This window comes from Hemiscyllium ocellatum, chromosome 16 (genome assembly GCF_020745735.1).
Source record: "Hemiscyllium ocellatum isolate sHemOce1 chromosome 16, sHemOce1.pat.X.cur, whole genome shotgun sequence".
In the NCBI taxonomy this organism is placed as follows: domain Eukaryota; kingdom Metazoa; phylum Chordata; class Chondrichthyes; order Orectolobiformes; family Hemiscylliidae; genus Hemiscyllium; species Hemiscyllium ocellatum.
Genome location: NC_083416.1, coordinates 51,680,304 through 51,698,468, shown reverse-complemented (window position 1 = coordinate 51,698,468; position 18,165 = coordinate 51,680,304).

The following is an 18,165-nucleotide window of genomic DNA, read 5'->3' as shown; positions in this document are numbered from 1 at the left end:
TCTAACATATGAGGAACGGCTAAGGATCCTGGGATTGTATTCATTAGAGTTTAGAAGATTAAGGGGAGACTTAATAGAAACTTACAAGATAATACATGACTTGGAAAGGGTGGACGCTAGGAAATTTTTTTCCGTTAGGCGAGGATACTAGGACCTGTGGACACAGCCTTAAAATTAGAGGGGGTCAATTCAGAACAGAAATGCAGAGACATTTCTTCAGCCAGAGAGTGGTGGGTCTGTGGAATTCATTGCCGCAGAGTGCAGTGGAGGCTGGGACGCTAAATGTCTTCAAGGCAGAGATTGATAGATTCCTGATGTCACGAGGAATTAAGGGCTACGGGGAGAATGCGGGTAAGTGGAGTTGATATGCCCATCAGCCATGATTGAATGGCAGAGTGGACTCGATGGGCCGAATGGCCTTACTTCCACTCCTATGTCTTATGGTCTTATTATTTCCAGTGAGGCCCACGGGCTGGCATGACCAACAATATAGGAGAAAAAAAATGTAAACACTACCATAGACCTCAAGAAAGGGAGACACATCCTCAAGTGTCTGAGTTGTCCCCGCCTGAGTGAACAATTCAACGCTCTAAATTCTTTGTCAACACAGTGCAAAGTTTGGTTGCACAGGTTCAACATCACTCTCTATGGAGGATCTCATGGCCCGGGTGTCCCTTTCATAACACTCTGTAATGTTGCACCTCACTGGGGTGACACAATAGAAACCAAGCCCCACTATTCCCAGAGTTATCACTAAAATTAAAGATTTTTAAAAATACACAGAATTTCCCAATTTACCTGTCTTGGCTGCCCAGGCAAAAAAATGAAACAAGACAACAGAACAAAATATTTCTTGTATCGCTTTACCAGTTATTACTAGGCAATTTTTAAATTCTGAGTTCAAATTGTATGTCTGCCAAAAATGAACATATCTGTATGTTTTGGAAATAAGTTCTATTTTTTCACAGTGCAAAAATACTTAATACATTAAAATTGGAAATAAAGTTCACAACATTAAACACAGAAATCCATATTTAAAACAGTTTTCATTCAAACAATTTTTTTTTAATCTGTGTTACTTTTGGATCACCCTTTGTTTTAGCAATGACTTTAGGTGAAGGTAAGGTGTAGTCTCATTGTTGCAGTCATGAATATTTCTGTGAATATACTCTGATTTCCAGTGAGGCCCTTTTCATTGATGGAAAGGAATTTGTACTAATGACTGCACAGGAAGGTCCTTTCCCAACCCCATCTGTTCCTGTCCTTGCCCTGTCCCTCTGTGACATTACACAATGTGCTTTCCTAGCTACACTAACAGAGGGGTAAGTGATTTCAATTATGCTTCTAAAGCAGCTGGTATCACATTGGGAAATGTTTTCGCCCCACACTGTCCCAGCAAAGTTCCAGGTCATCTGGTTCTTTTCAAGATGCAATCACAATGGCATGCTGTTTGCAGGTTTCTACCTAACCCTTCCTTTGCTCCTGATAGTGATTTGGATCCCATCTATATTCAACTCAATAATAAGGGAACCCCGTATTAATTCCTGCCAGGATTTGTGATGTGCCTTTTGCAGAATTTGGACAGAGGTCATGGATAATGATGGCGAAGGAGCTCAAAATAATAGTATTAATTGCTAACAACCTCCATTTGGATTTCCATCTCCCAAACCAGCATATCAGAGGAGGGACGCTATTTGACTGATTCTCATGGACCCTATTTCTGCTTCCATTTTCTTTAGAGGCTGTTTGACTGGGCCTGGTCCCCTTGTGCAGGAGGAGGAGTTGAGAAGTGGGACTTCCTGTCTTTGTCATCTCTTTCCAATCTTGTTTATTATGGCAATCACAAGCATAGCGATTGAGTCATCTGAAATGGAAATACTGCTTGCACTCATTAGAACAAAGACACAAAAACAGACTTGGAAAAAAGAGGGACATTGTTATATTCAGAATGAGAAAGGGTGCTGATTAGTTAGGCTATATTTGTATGCAGGTGCAGGATGAACACTTAACTTTCAATCTTTATTCTCAGATCAGGTATGTAATTTTTCAAAGGATGTTACAGATGAGTATCTTGAAGATGCTAATTATTAAACTAGTCACCATAAAAATTCAATTTTATTACCAAGTCTATTATGTTGTAGTTTATCAATGTCTTTTGTAAATCATTTCCACAACATCAACTGAATCACCTTCATTATCTCTCTTCATTACCTTATCAAAGAACTCAACTAAGTTTATCACACCTTCCAATTTTTTTAACAAGTCTCTTTAGAGTTTCATTAATTCAGTGGTGCTTTTCCAAATGAAATTTAGCTTTACTCCAAGATTGTGATCTCCATAACAGTGCTTCCCAATATTTTCCCCAGGATCCCCATTTTAAGGGCTGAAAATTAGGATTTTAGGATTGACTAGGATGAGATGGGGGGGGTGCGGTTAAAGCTATGAGAGTTTGGGGGGGGTATGGGTTGGGTTAAGCTGTAAGAATGGGGGAAAAGTGTAGAGCTTTGAGAGTGAGAACATTGTTGGAGTGGTAGGGCTGAGACCATGGCGGCGGGGGGGGGTGATGTGAAGTGAGTATGCCTGGGGGTGGGGTGGGGGCTGGCTGTGGTGGAGGTTTGTAGAGCTGTGATGCTGGAGGTGCAGGAGTAGATTTTCCAGAATAATGGGCTGGATGAGTAGATCTGGAGAGTTGGGATTGGATGAGTCAAGCTGGACAGTTTGGGGTTGCATGAGTAGAACTGGAGAGTTAGGGGGTTGGACGAATAGAGCAGAGAGAGTTTGGAATTGGATGAGTAGAGTTGTGAGAGATTGTGACTGGATGAGGAAAGCTGGACAGTTCAGGGTTGAATGAGTAGAGCTGAAGAGTTCAGAGTTTGGATAAATACAGTTGGAGATTTAAGGGTTAGATGAGTAGAGCAATGAGAGTTGAAGTTGGATGGGTAGAGCTGGAGAATTAAGGATTGGGTCGGGAGAAAAAATGTATTGCTGGAAAAGCGCAGCAGGTCAGGCAGCATCCAAGGAACAGGAAACTCGACGCTTCGCTTGGGTCAGGAGAGTCAAGGGCAGCCTCTGATTCCAGTCAAGGATCTTAGAAGCAGTCAGTATGCTTTCTATCAGTCTCATGAATCCTTCTGCCCTATGCTAGGCTGTTTAACTCTTGGAATGAGAGGGAGGCCTGTATTAAGGGAAAGTCAAGATGATTGGCAAGGCTTTAATTTTTGATGTAGATGTAGAGATGTCCCAAGTGAGTGCAGAGGGCATGCAAGATCTGTGAGGTTCAGGGTTGGAGTGAGTGACAGGGATTGAGGGGAGATATTGCAGGAAATAGTGAATGAGGTAGAGTGTGATCGGTGTGGTGGTACAGATAGACAGAGGTGATGGTGGATTTATGCTTAGTGAATGGAGAATGTCATTGACCTTTCCATAGTTTTATGCATTCCTCCAGACAGTGAGGCTGCACATGGTAACCTTGGGCCATGGTCTGGTATTGTAGCCACCACTGTTAGTCATAGGGGAAGAGGAAATTCTCCTTCTGTAACATCCCTTGTGAGCACATGGTGGAATGACGATTTCTCTCTGTCTGCCGTGTCTGGGGCAAATGTTAGTAGGCATGCTGGGCAGCTCCAAACTGACGGTGCATGTTTGGGTGCACAATGGCTTTTGTAAATCACATGAGCGCAAGGGTGAATGCTAAGAGATCCACTGAGTGGCAGGTTGTTCTGGAAACAGCATAACATATCATAGAATCATACAGTTTAGAAGTTCTTTGGTCCATCAAGTCTGTATCACCAGAAACTTACAATTACCTACAGACTCACTTTGCCCATAGCCTTGAATGTTATAACACTAACATGACACAGGAATTGGATGTGACAAACACCGTAGGGCCAGGATCGGTAGTGGGTGCGGCAAGTTTCTAAAGATATGTCAAGAAAACACGCTGGGCCTTACAGTGAAATCAACACAATTTGGATTCAGTCCATAAATTTTCTAATTAACTTAAAACCTAAATTGCTGCCATATCCTTGGTGAAACTCTGGGCTTTAACCACCCTCACTATGTGCTTTCAGTTCCTCCTAATGGGTATCCCTTGCTGATTTCCTGTCTCTGGTTGACATTTGTATCAGTAATGCCCACAGGTTAGTGTTAATGAAACAGGGAAACCCTTTCCTTTCACACATTTCCATTAGCCTGAGACTTATACAAGAGTTATTCAGCAGCCTTCATTCTCTGAAGGCAGCTTCCTTTTCATAAAGACTGCAACTTTAAGAAGGAAGGCTGTCTGGAACATATGGTTTCTTCAGAATGTTTGTTAATTCTCTGTGGTTATCAGCAGCAGCAGCGAGCAAAGCTGCAGAGATATGCTCTGCATACGATTATCATGGAAATGAGGTGGGAACATCAATTGATGTAAGCATACCACAAATTGAGGCCACTGCTTCTAAAAACTGAGATAACTGATTTTCCATCTCCCATTACTTATAACTTCACCAAGCCAAAGCCCAAGATTGCCATGATAAATTATCCTAGATATGCATGGGTCATTTCACCAGGGAAGCTGGTACATTTCTGGGCAAGATAGAACAAAATGGAGATAAGGAGAAGTGATTGGGTACTGGAAACTTGGTGGGTAGTTCAACTTCCTGACCCAAACTATTTCACCTTCACTATAGATGTTCAATCTCTACATTTCTCATATGATGGCTTCAGAGGTCTCTGTTTTTCCCTCAAATTGAAGACCAGCCAATCTGGTTGAGCTGGTTCTTACAATGAACAACTTCAGCTGTACTCACTTTCTCCAAATGAAACAAGTTGCTGGGATATCTGCAAAAGTCTCACCTACGTCTGTTTTCTTGCAGCCTTGTTTCCAAATTCTACCCATCCCTACCTTCACCCTGTTCATATCTGACTCTTCCTTTCCTTGATTTCGCTGTCTCCATTTCATCAGACAGGCAATAAACTAATATTCACTACAAGCCCATGAACTCTCACATCAAGCTCAAAAATATTTCAGCATATCCTGCCTCTTTCAAGAACTCAGTCTTGTCTTCCCAATCTCGCTATCTCTGTCACATCAGTCCAGATGACGCACCCTTCCATACTGGCATTTCCAATAGACATTTTTTTCTAACACATTTCTTTGTGGGATGTGGACATTACTGGCTAGGTCAGCTTTTATTCCCAATCCCTAAAGGCAGCATGAGGAAGTGCTGGTGAACCATTGTCTTGAACCACTGCAGTCCCTTATGCTGGATATTAAACACAGTTCTGTTAGGAAGAGAATTCCAGGATTTTGACCTATCATATTTTTCTTTCCTGTTTGCTGAGGATTCCCACACAACATCTGAAAAGCCCCATTGCTGTTTTAGTTCCAAGTCCCTAAAGTCAAATTTCATTGGTTAGCAATTAAATTAGAATACAATAATCAATAAGATTCAATACCTTACTATGGGGAAGAAAAATAAGCACCATAACTTTACTTAATCCCATTGAAGTATAGAATTGCCTCTTCCAAAACAATGTAAATTCCTCAATCTGTTAACCTTAATGAAATCCTATGATAATTTGACTTTAATGACAAGAACCTTGTTTTGATAATATAACTCCATAATAAAGATTACTTCAAAATGGTCCTGAGAACAGAACCTGAGAATAAGATTACAATGTACACTGTTATAGTACAGAGCTCCCTAGTGGTTGAAAGTGAAATCAAAAGAGTAACATCAGAGAATGCAATGCTTGATGTTGAAGGAAATGTTTACACAATATTATAGAGAAGGGTCACTGGAAGTTATGACAACAAAGGTTTTGTAAAACGGTGCATGCCTCCCAAAGACATTTCAAATAAAACTAACCAAAGTTCTGTAATGTTACTCAAGAAAACTTTGAAAATGAAATGAGTTACCTGAAAAAGATATTAAAATTAACTCTTATATATTAATTAATATATTAAACTCAAAACAGGAGAAAAATCAATTAAATATTGTGCTGTAACTCCATTACTAATGTAAACAAAATATTAAAACCTCTTATTTCCTAGTTTCGCTGACTGAAGTATTAATTTCACCTTTGGTTTGATGATATTTAGTTAAGAAAAATCATATTTAATCTTGATAAATACTTGTACAGTAAGGTAAATCTGAATTCATAGGAAAAAGACATATAGGTGGTGAAAAGCTGAGATATCCAGTTTCATCACAGATTGATAATTGTAAATAGGAAGCGAAATTAAAAAAACGTTATTTCAGAGCAATGAGTAGAGGAAATCAGCCAGCAATGAGAGGCCTGGAGGTTGCGTGCAATCAATTCTTCCATGTAAAAAATGTTTACAACAACTAATTCACACATTGGTTCAAATGATGAATTCATTATTTTTAATAACAGAAAACTAAGGCTTCAATTTGAAATTATTTGTCAATAATCATGCCTGCATAAGCAACAATGTCATATTTGGATTTGTGTCCTGATCAGTCAATTGGAAAGGTATTAGGTACTAAAAAGATCAGTGTGTCTGTGAATTATGCTCCTTTCAGGCATAAAATATTGAATAAGGTTCACTTCACTATTTCAGCAAGATATTTTGAACAACACAATCAATTAAAACACGTGAAGGAAAATGTATTGTTCCATTTGGAATGAAATATCACACAAGCTCCAAAATGAAGCCATTCCTTTTCAGAAATGGGGAACAGTCGACAGGCAGATAGGACATCAATAAAAAAGAAATTGACCTGCTTTGGAATAAACTTCACATTCAAGAGGAAATCTCGTACCTACTTTTCAGAATTGAATTCTCATCAGGGCAGAAAGATTATTGGATGAAAATGGAATTGTGTAGGGCTTCAGATTGGTATGATGGGTCAGCGCAACATCAAGGGCCGAGGGGCCTGTACTGTGCTGTATTGTTCTATGTTCTATATTCTAATAGTGGAATTGACAGACATTGTAAAATACAACGTTTGATTTTCCTTTGGATTAATTTGGTAAGGAATATCTTGCTTTGTTGTCTGAGTAATGCATGTTCATTTCCTCCAGAGTGGTGGTTAATAAAAGACTGCATAGCCTGCAGTGCTAGACAAATGGTATGCTTTTATGACCAATCACCTTAAACCCAACTATACTAGAGATAGATACTCCAGGCTATTGGGCAAACCACTATGAACACAAATATGGGAGAGTAATGAACTAATACAGCATTCTTCAGGACTTATCCAGGAATATCTAATGAAGATCAGAACTGATACTCAACCAATACTAAATGTGACATGGGCTTGCAATGGAGAAGCTGTGAAGCTGAATGTTGAATGACTTGGGCATTGTAACTATGCCATTATCCTTAGTCCTATAGTTCATAAATGAAGGTGGGCTGGAATTGTTTGAAAAAGAAAATCATATATTTTAGTAAATAAAACTATTATAGTAGAATAAAGCAAAATCCTTGAAAGGCAAAAGACAACATCACTAAAAATGTTAACTTGTAAAGGGGAGAGAGCTGAAATCACTCAGTTGACTCGAAATAGTAGATCTTGAAATAAAGTTTGGTGATTCACTACTACAAGTATGCCAAAAAGATAAATTCCTGTAGCTTGTGGAGATTACAAGTGAAGAAACACTGCCTTGTTCTTGAGACATCAATGAATTCAAATACCAAAAACAAAACTAACCAGTGAAATTTACAACTGCTCAACTCGTACAAGAGAAAGGTTTTGCTGCTATTTATGCATTTACTTTGCCAGAAAGCTCACAGATGTGGGCAACAGAATCATAGAGAAGACGAACTGCTAGTTTCTCAAGAGCCCAAGTGGGAGGAGATCCAGTGAGCCATCCCTAAATGAGGCAATGTGGTGCTCATACCAGCTCTCCATCCAGTGACTAGGACTCTCTGTAGGATACTGTCCTCTTTTAAATTGCGTTATGATCTTCTACAGATGCCAAATCAAGGCCCTTAATAGGTGCCATCAGTGCTGTTTGTGACAGATTTTCTGCATCAGCCGTGAGGGTAGGCGTACTTTTGTCAGCATTCTTCAGGGAATCAATAGCACCAGCATCAAGGCCACAGTCATTTGAAACCAACTCCATTGGCCAGCTACATGGTAAGATGCTTTGGTTTTTAAATACCAGAGCAGATCTTCTTCACTGAGCTCAAGGAACATATTCCAACATAAGGAAGACAATGAAAGCTTTACAAAAACTCCCTGAAGGTCTAGTTCAAGAAATGTAACATAAATATCAATGTGTGGGAAATCCTCATTTTGAAGCAACTGACTGGGACAAAACTCCTGTTTGAGGGATATAATTCTTCAAGAATATCTTTCAGTGGGAAGAAGTATATAAAAAGGACTAGAGAAACTGTTCTTGGGCCTCTATTGTTTGTAATCTTTATTAACGACTTGGATGAGGGGATTGAAGGATGGGTCGGCAAGTTTGCAGATGACACAAAGGTTGGAGGTGTCGTTGACAGTATAGAGGGCTGTTGCAGCGGGACATTGACAGGATGCAGAGATGGGCTGAGAGGTGGCAGATGAAGTTCAATCTGGATAAATGTGAGGTGATGCATTTTGGAAGGTCGAATTTGAAAGCTGGGTACAGGACTAAGGATAGGATTCTTGGCAGTGTGGAGGAACAGAGGGACCTTGGGGTGCAGATACATAGATCCCTTAAAATGGCCACCACAAGTGGACAGGGTTGTTAAGAAAGCATATAGTGATTTGGCTTTCATTAACAGGGGGATTGAGTTTAAGAGTCATGAGATCTTGTTGCAGCTCTATAAGACTTTGGTTAGACCGCACTTGGAATACTGCGTCCAGTTCTGGTCGCCCTGTTATAAGAAAGATGTGGATGCTTTGGAGAGGGTTCAGAGGAAATTTACCAGGATGCTGCCTGGACTAGAGGGCTTACCTTATGAGGAGAAGTTGACTGAGCTAGGACTTTTTTCATTGGAGAAAAGGAGAAGAGGGGACCTAATTGAGGTATACAAGATAATGAGAGGCATAGATAGAGTCGATAGTCAGAGACTATTTCCCAGTGCAGAAATGACTAACACAAGGGGTCATAGTTTTAAGCTGGTTGGAGGAAAGTATAGAGGGAATGTCAGAGGTGGGTTCTTTACACAGAGAGTTGTGAAAGCATGGAATGCATTGCCAGCAACAGGTATGGAGGCAGGGTCATTGGGGACATTTAAGAGATCCTGGACATGCATATGGTCACAGAAATTTGAGGGTGCATACATGAGGATCAGTGGTCGGCACAACATCGTGGGCTGAAGGGCCTGTTCTGTGCTGTACTGTTCTATGTTCTAAAGGGCCAAGGAATGGCAGATGAAGTTTAATTTAGGTAAATGTGGGATGGTACATTTTAGAAAGGTAAATCAGGACAGGATCTACACACTTAATGGTTAAGGCCCTGGGCAGTGTTGCTGAACAAAGAGATCTTGGAGTGCAGGTTCACAGTTCCTTGAAAGTAGAGTCATAGTAGATAGGATAGTGAAGAAAGTGTTTGGTATGCTTGTGTTTATTGATCATTGCTTTGAGTATGGGAACTGGGAGGTCATGTTGCAGGTGTCCAGGACATTGGTTAGGCCATGTTTGGATAATTGCATGCAATTCTGGTTTCCCTCCTACAGGAAAGATGTTGTTAAATTTGAAAGTGTTCAGAAAAGATGTTGCCAGGGTTGGAGGATTTGAGCTATAAGGAAAGGCAGAATAGACTGGGGCAATTTTCCCTGCAGTGGCTGAGGGGTGACCTTGTAGAGATTTAAAAAATCATAAGGGACATGGATAGAACAATAGACAAGGTCTTTACCCCGGGGTGGGGGAGTCCAAAACTAGAGGATATGGATAGGACAAATAGTCAAGGTCTTTTCCCTGGGGTGGGGGAGTCCAAAACTAGAGAGCATAGGTTAAAGGTGAGAGCGGGACGATTTTAAAGGAACCTGAGGGACAACTTTTTCACGCAGGGGATGGTGCGTGTATGGAATAAGTTGCCAGAGGAAGTGGTGGAGGCTGGTAAAATTACAGCAATTGGAAGGCATCTGGATGGGTATATGAATAGGAAGGGTTTAGAGAGAATTGGGCCAAATGCTGGCAAATGGGTCTAGATTAGGAAAGGATATCTGGTCAGCATGAACAAGTTGGACCAAAGGGACTGTTTTTGTGCTGTATATCTCTATGACTTTCAAGGAATGCTAAAGGTCCCAAGACCAAGGGTCAATTCCACTTTTGAGAAACACCTGTCGAATGTACAGACAGAGCTGTAGGATCTTTAGGATCAGGCTCATCAACTACACAAGGACCCACAGAAAACTCGATCAATACACAAAATGTCCTTAGGAGAATAATCACGCTCGTTAGCGATGATTGATGGTGGCAATGACAATCTATTCTGTCAATTGTCTGGTATTTCTCCATTAGATTCAATTGCAATGTTTATTACACCTGTAGGTGGCACTGTGGGAGGTATTCTTAATACGAAAACCTCAGCCAAAATGGATGATGCCTCACTCTACTAGCATTTTAGCTTTATCAGTCAGCAAAAATTAAAAAGCCAAAGAAGAAATTAGAATTGTATGAAGTTTTATCTTCATGGATTTATTTGGAGCTTTGAATTTAGTCAATTGCATTCATAGTTCGCTAGCCAGATTAAGTCAGAAATTCTCAGACTTAATGAGAAGCTGGAGAGTGCTAGGTTAGAATTAGAAAGAATGAATACATGTATAAACTTTCCAGAGCAGAAGCTCTACAGTCAAGTAGACTGACTGCACATGGGGCAGTTTCTGGCCCACTTTGAGCAGTACATTGTAAGGATCGTATCTTGAAAAATACCAAAGGGTGCAAATGGAAATTTTCTAATACTTTTAGAATCAAAGTTCTTAAAAAGGGTGGCAATGTGGCAATTATCTTGAGAAAGATAGAATTAGGAAAGCTAACATCTTGCTGTTAAACCGAGATTTCCTAATGCACATTACTAGCAGTATTAACAGGAATGACAAAATCATGGCTCAGGAATCTGCAATCATCATCATTGCAGAATGAAATTACTAACACATATAGTGTAGTTATTGGAACCACATTGACTGCATTGCCTATGAGGTTCTTGATTGGGTTTGTTAATCTGACCAGTCAGGAAACCCTTGGCTGACCAATATAACAGGAAATTAGGATCTCCTCAGTTGAGGACTGACTCTGAGCTGGTTGGCCACAGCCAGTGTACAGTGCAGTTATCCGAACATCATCTGAATTTCGGATTGTCTGAACAAGATCTCAAGGTCCCAATGCTTGGTTATCTGTATTATCTAAACATTCGATTAGCCGAAGAAAATATTCCCCGCCTGAATTGTTCAGATAATCAAGGTTCCTCTGTAGTAATAAATAAAGGGTGACTTAGGGATAGGAACTGGCCTCTGTGCAGTTATTTCAGTGGTGATGGGAGAAAACAGGATGTGCCTGAAGAATATTCACTTGCAACAGTCATCTCAGAGCTGGGTTAAGTATTTCTGGCATCATGCCACAATTTGAGAAAGCTTGACTCATCTGACCCTTCTGTCGAAGACGAGGCCCAGTATGTGGACAGAATGTGATATTTTGTCCAGACAAATGACATTGGGGCAGATGAAAAACAATGAATAATCCTTCTAACTGCATTTGGACCCACAGCATTTTCAGTTGCAAGAGGCTTAAGTTCCCAGAGATACCAGACACTAAAACATTCCAAGGGTTGATGGAGTTGGTTAAGGAATATTATGACCCCAAACCTCCACTAATCCTGAGATGCTATTGCTTTTATTTGGCCGTTAGAGAACCGGAGAAATTCGTTTTTGGGATTTTTGATGAGGTTGAGACGTCTGGCAGAGCCATGTGATTTTGAGTTAATCTTGAATGAGATACTGAGAGACCATTTAGTATGTGGGATTAGTGATGTAACTGTGCAGAAGCATCTACTAGCTGAAGCCCAACTAGACTTTGAACAGGCACTGCAACTGCCATTGTCATTAGAAAATGTAGCAAGTGGAGCATGGGAACTACAGGGCATCCCAATAGAAGGGATTGGGTGAGAAAGTTTCAGCTTGATTGGCTCAACATTTTTTAATGAGAAAATGGCTGCCTCATGAAGTCCTAGTGATATACCCGGAGTATTTCAGGAAGGGCTTTGGACAGCCAAAGGGGCCAAAGTCCCTTTACACGTTGACCAAGAAGCAGTTCTGAGATTTTGCAAGGCCCGCCTAGTGACATTTGCCTTGTGGGCAAAGGTAAAGGGGGCTGGAGAGTGATGGAATCATCAAACCAATGCAGTCTGCAGAATGGGGAGCACCAATCATAACGGTTGTGAAAACTGATAGCTCAGTTTGCCTTTCTGGAGTGTTTAGACAAACGGTAAACTGCTTCTCATGGCTGGATAAATACCCAATCCCTCACATAGAGGATTTGTACACAAAGTTGGCAGGGGGTGTGAGCTGGCCTGTGTGAAGCTGGACATGAGTCACACCTTCCTGCAATTGCGACTGGATGAGGAGTCCCAGAGGTACACTACAATTGAAACCAATAAGAGTTTATATCGATATCCAAGGCTGTCATTTGGGGTATCATCAGCCTGTGCCCTTTTCCAGCAGAACTTGTGCCACAAAGCTAGTCCCTTTTGTTTTCTAAATGCTGCACCTTGGCTCAAGGATGCTCTATCCTTGATTTCTTTCTCAAGGGCAATAAACCAGGCCGGGCTCCGATCAGTCTGGTTTGGCACAGAGATGAAAAGTGTTTTGAGAGGCCTGTTGTTTATATGTAAACAGACGAGACTTCAGGCCAAAGTGGTCATGTTTTAGAAGTGACCTATATAATGCAAGGGGAGTGGTCAGCTCTCTAGCTGAGCTGAGCTAAGCAGTTGTAGTTCAGTTTGGAGCTGGTTGGAAATCCAACAAGGAGCGGTGTGGAAACTCTCTCTCTCTTTCTGCCTTTCAACTTCAACCCGTAAGCATGTGTTACATTTACACTGTTTTTTAAAGGGAGTTTGCTTATTGGGATTGTTGTGTATATTCGGAACAGCATAAGTAAGTCTAGTTGTATTGGTTGAGTTCTGCAGGGGTTCTTTATTTTGTTCTGTCTGTTTCATTGTGCAATTTTGTGAATAAATTTTTGTCTGTTTTAAAATCTAGTCGTCAACCTAGCTATCTTACTTCGGGTAATTTTCACTGTACACTTACACAGACAAATTGCAAAGTTATGGTCTGGGGCTGCCTGCTTAAAAATGTTTTGAGTGGTCTGGCCTAGTCCATAACACATGGAAATGACCTGTATGGGTACAAGATAAGGTTGACACAAGGGCAGGTCCTGTGACTTACAAAGTCCTGAACAAATTTATGGATCACCTGAAAGCTGTTACCTCACAAATGGGGAGGGAGCAAAACATCTTTTGCCCGAAATGTTGATTTTCCTGCTCTTCGGATGCTGCCTGACCTGCTGCGCCTTTCCAGCACCATTCTAATCTAGATTCTGGTTTCCAGCATCTGCATCCTCACTTTTGCCAAGGGAGCAAAACATACCTGGCTAGTCCGAAATGGTCTTTTCTCCCCCACTGTCTACTGTCAAGGAAACCTCAGAGTCTGGAATGGATGAGCCTTGATACCTTCACAGCTGGAAAAAATGGAGGAAGTTCTTCTGAGATGTTCCAGATGCAAGAGGTAGGCCATGGTCCAGTATACACCACCTGTGTCTGAGCCCAAGTCAGAGGAACTAGACCTGGAACAGAAATGTCACAAAAGAAGCTATAAGCAATAAGATCTACATCCCCAAATGTGGAGGGGTGGGAAGGAGGGGTGTAGTGATTGATGTGAGGTCTCTGATTGTGGCTGTAAACCTGGGCCAATCAGGAAAGCCTTGGCTGACCAATATAACCATGAGCCATGATATTAGAATCTCCTCAGTTGAGGACTGACACTGACCTGGCTGGGCCACAGTCAGTGTGTTCCTGCTGCTACTGCTGTTAGTCTCCAGAGGAGGAGTTTCTTTTTCTTTCCCCCTTTTCCAGGGAAGAAATTTGAAAAAAAACAGGAAACTAAAATCTCCTCATTTGAGGACTGACTCTGAGCTGGCTCGCCACAGCCAGTATACTGTACACTAATAAAGAAAGGGTAACATAGTGATGTGAACCAGCCTCTATTTAGGTATTTCATGTAAACATGTAAAAATCAATCTCAAGAAAAGATTGACACCCTGATTTTTGGTTTAAAAAACATAGCTTTTATATGCTGCATATGAAAGTCAACCCTACTTTTTCTGGGATCAAAACTCACAAATCTCCAAGCCAAAGTATAATCTCAACGATCATGACAATGCCTCAACTCACTGTTAACTGAAAAGCTCTGCTTACTTGAGTTTCTCCAGGAAACTTGTCCATTAAAGCAGGAAGCATGGAGGTCAATCTTGAACGTTTCGAGGGAAGGGATGAATCTATCAGATCGGAGTGGAGAAATGAAGAGGTTATTTTGCTCAAAAACTGCATGAATCCATGTAAGATTCTGTATACCCGTTCTTTAGATTAGAATCAGTCTGAACATTGTGGCACAGACAGTCTCACACAGGGCACCTCACACTTTAAATGCTTTTTTTGGGCTGACTTAATACCAATTGTTAAAGTTCATTTGAGAATGCAACTCTAAAAAAGTTCTGTGATTTACATATGACAGAATTGAAACCAACATGTTCATTCTAAATGATGAGAGACTTAAGAAACAATCCAGGTCTTTTTCAATATATAATTTCAGTTACATCACACTGTAAACTTTTGCTATAAATTCTGTGTCTTACGATCTTATACTCCACAACCACCAGATGACGGAGCAGCGCTCAGAAAGCTAGTGCTTACAAATAAACCTGTTGGACTATAACCTGGTGTTGTGTGTTTGAAACTTGCATCATGTATAGATAGGATGGTTAAGAATGCGTTCAGCACACTTGCCTTTATTGCTCAGACTTTTGAGTATAGGAGTTGGGACATTATTGGGGCGTTATACACAATGTTGGTGTGGCCTCTTCTGGAGCACTGTGTCCAGTTCTGGTTGCCCTGTTATAGGAAGGATATTATTAAACTGGAGAGGGTTCGGAAGAAATTTACCTTGATGTTGCTGGGAATAGAGTTAGAAGCAGAGGCTGGATAGACTGGGACATCTTTCACTGGAACGTTGGAGGTTGAGGGGTGACCTTATTGAGTTTTACAATATCATGAATGATGAATGCCTGGTGTCTTATCCCTAGAGTGGGGGTTTCCAAGACCAGGGACCACATTTTTAAGGTGACAGAGAAAGATTTTAAAAAGACACAAGGGGTAATTTTTTTTCTGCAGAGTGGTTCTTGTGTGTAATGGGCTTCCTGAGGAAGTGGTGGGTGCGGGTACAGTTACAATGTTTAAAAATGAGTAAGTACACAAATAAGAAACGTGAGGGCCAAGCACAGGCAGGTGGGACTATTGGAGCTGGGAGTATGGTCGACATGGACTGGTTGGACCAAATGGTGCTGTCTGACTCTATGAATCTAAGACTCTCAGGTTTCCTGGGAAGGGGAGGTGGGGCTTCATCCTTGCAATTCGGGCCATTATGAGTACTGTAGGACAAGGGCTGGCAGCTGCCAGCACATTTTAAAATATGCAAGCCTTCCTTTTCCTTCCCTGGCCCCTGAGCATCATTGAATCTGCATGAGCAGCCAATACCACAGCCTCCACCCCTAGTGCATGGAGTTGCAGAAGGCTGCTTAATAAAAACAGAGAGAGGGTCATGCAGCAAATGGCTGGTAAGGGAGCTACTTCCCTGAATACCATGTGGATTCTTTAAGAAGTTATGTTAGGGGAGGAGGTGGGAAGATATGTTTAGTTGAAAATAAGCTTTTACATAACCCGCGGAAGAGGTAACCCCTTAACTATTTGCCAAGAATGAACACGTTCCCCCAAATTTACTTCTACCTGAAAATGCACAGTTATTAAGTACTTGGGAATCTATGATGGCATAGAATTATCCAGAGCCATACTTGGTAACTTGATAGCATTCATTGAAGAAATTATACAAAAATTAAATAGAATTGGTTTAAATAATTGTTCAGAAACAAAAGTGATGACACTTGGAATTGCACTAAATATGTTTATCTTGTTTATGTGTTATGTTGTTAAATGTTTATCAGCTTGATGTATTTTAATTCACTCATAGGAGGTGAGCATTGCTGGCTAGAACAGTATTTATGGCACATCTCTGAATGCCCTTTAAAATGTGATGGTGAACAATCATCTTGAGCCAATGTAGTCTATGTGGTGTAGTCATATCAACAGTGCAGTTAGAAATGGAGTTCTTGTATAGCGACAGTGAAGGAACAGTGATACAGTTCCATATTCGAATCGTATGTGGTTTGGAGATTAGCTTTCAGTTTGTGGTGTTCCCAGGCACATTCTTCCCCAGCTTTTCTACTTGGTGGAGGTCTCGAATTTGGAAAGTGTTGTCAAAGGAGCTTTGTGAAGTTTCCATCTACATCAAAGAAAATAAAAATCATGAGACATAAAGGCACTGCTGATTCACTATTTAAGCTAAGTCCGAATCTACTCCACTGTTTGGTCACCTAATCATCTTTTTTCTTGCTATGGATTTCCAAGGAGGTAATTTTTAACTTTCACGTTCATCAGGTAACCAGTGGAGACCAGAAACGTTTTGTAATTTGGTTTTATGGATTACATAGTATTTTTAACCAATTGGTTTAAAAGTGCGATGATACACCACTGGAGGAGGTGGGACCTGAACCCAGGCCTGCTGGCTCAGAACCATTGCCCCACAAGAACCTTCATGGATTAATAGCTGTACACTCTTCGCTAGAGTGCATAACCAGTGATGTCAGAAAATGGCACACCACGTACACCTGGAAGGAGAGGCTGAAGGACTCTCGGAATATCTTGCTGAAGCCTTTCCAATCTATATCATAAATAATTAATTAATATTCAATTATCATTAATATGGCTGCGGATTCTTTCTGTTAAAAACACCAAACATTAATTCTGATAGTGCAACGCATTAGTAACAGTATGTGAACCATTCTGAAGGCTGTCATTCAAGCCTGTGAAGGTGACCAAAGAAGCAGTCGGCCAGGCTGCAAATGCTGTCCCAGACATTCACAACAACAAGCAGATCCATGGCTCTTAGCCAACTCGGTAAAAGATGCAAAATCAAAGTAGCAGTCAGATGCATAGTAAAGAATCACAACATGTGCAGCAACAAGCTGATCGGCAAATGCTGGAAAGAGTCCCATGACTGCTGGAACCATCGGAAAGGTACAGCATAAAAAGAGGCCATTCAGTCTATCATGCCTGCATTAACTGAATAAACTAGCTGCCCATTCTAATGTCAGTTTTCAAGTCTGTAATCTTGAGCACATTCAGATTCCTTTAAAATTAATTTGAGGCTTTCTGTAATGAATTCCAAATACCCACCACCCTCTGAGTGAAAAAGATTTTCCTCATATCACCTCTAAGTCTTTTCCCAATCACCCCTTAATTTGGAGCTTGCTCGCACTTAACCTGTCCATTGGGAAAACATGGAAAACAATTCAGGTTGATCCAACCTTTCCTCATAACTGACAACACTCTTGTAAACTTTATCTTCACTTTCCCTTGGGCAATTATATTTATCACCATGTCTCAACAATCCTATCTATGTCATTCCAAATGTAGAGTCCAGAACTCTACACAAAACTCCAGCTGTGCCGTAACCAATCTTTCATATACTTACAGAATTACATGTTTGATTTGTATTCACTGGGCAAGAATCCCAAATCTTTTCTTTGAATCCTTATCTAACTGGTCTGCCACCTCCACAGACCTTTGGACATAAGATTTACCATAAGATATAAGAGCAGAATAGCCTTTCAGTTCATTGTGTCTTCTCTGCCATTTGATCAACTCTTTGTCCTTCAGATATCTGAAGTTTTTCCCCATTTAGAACATATGCACTCCAAGGCCTCTCACTTCTTCCAAACCTCTCAATATCCTTCTGGTTATTGTGCATTTCCAGGAATCCATTCCTGAAGAAGGGCTTATGCCCGAAATGTCGAATTTCCTGTTCCTTGGATGCTGCCTGACCTGCTGCGCTTTTCCAGCAACACATTTTCAGCTCTGATACCCAGCATCTGCAGACCTCATTTTCACCCCCAA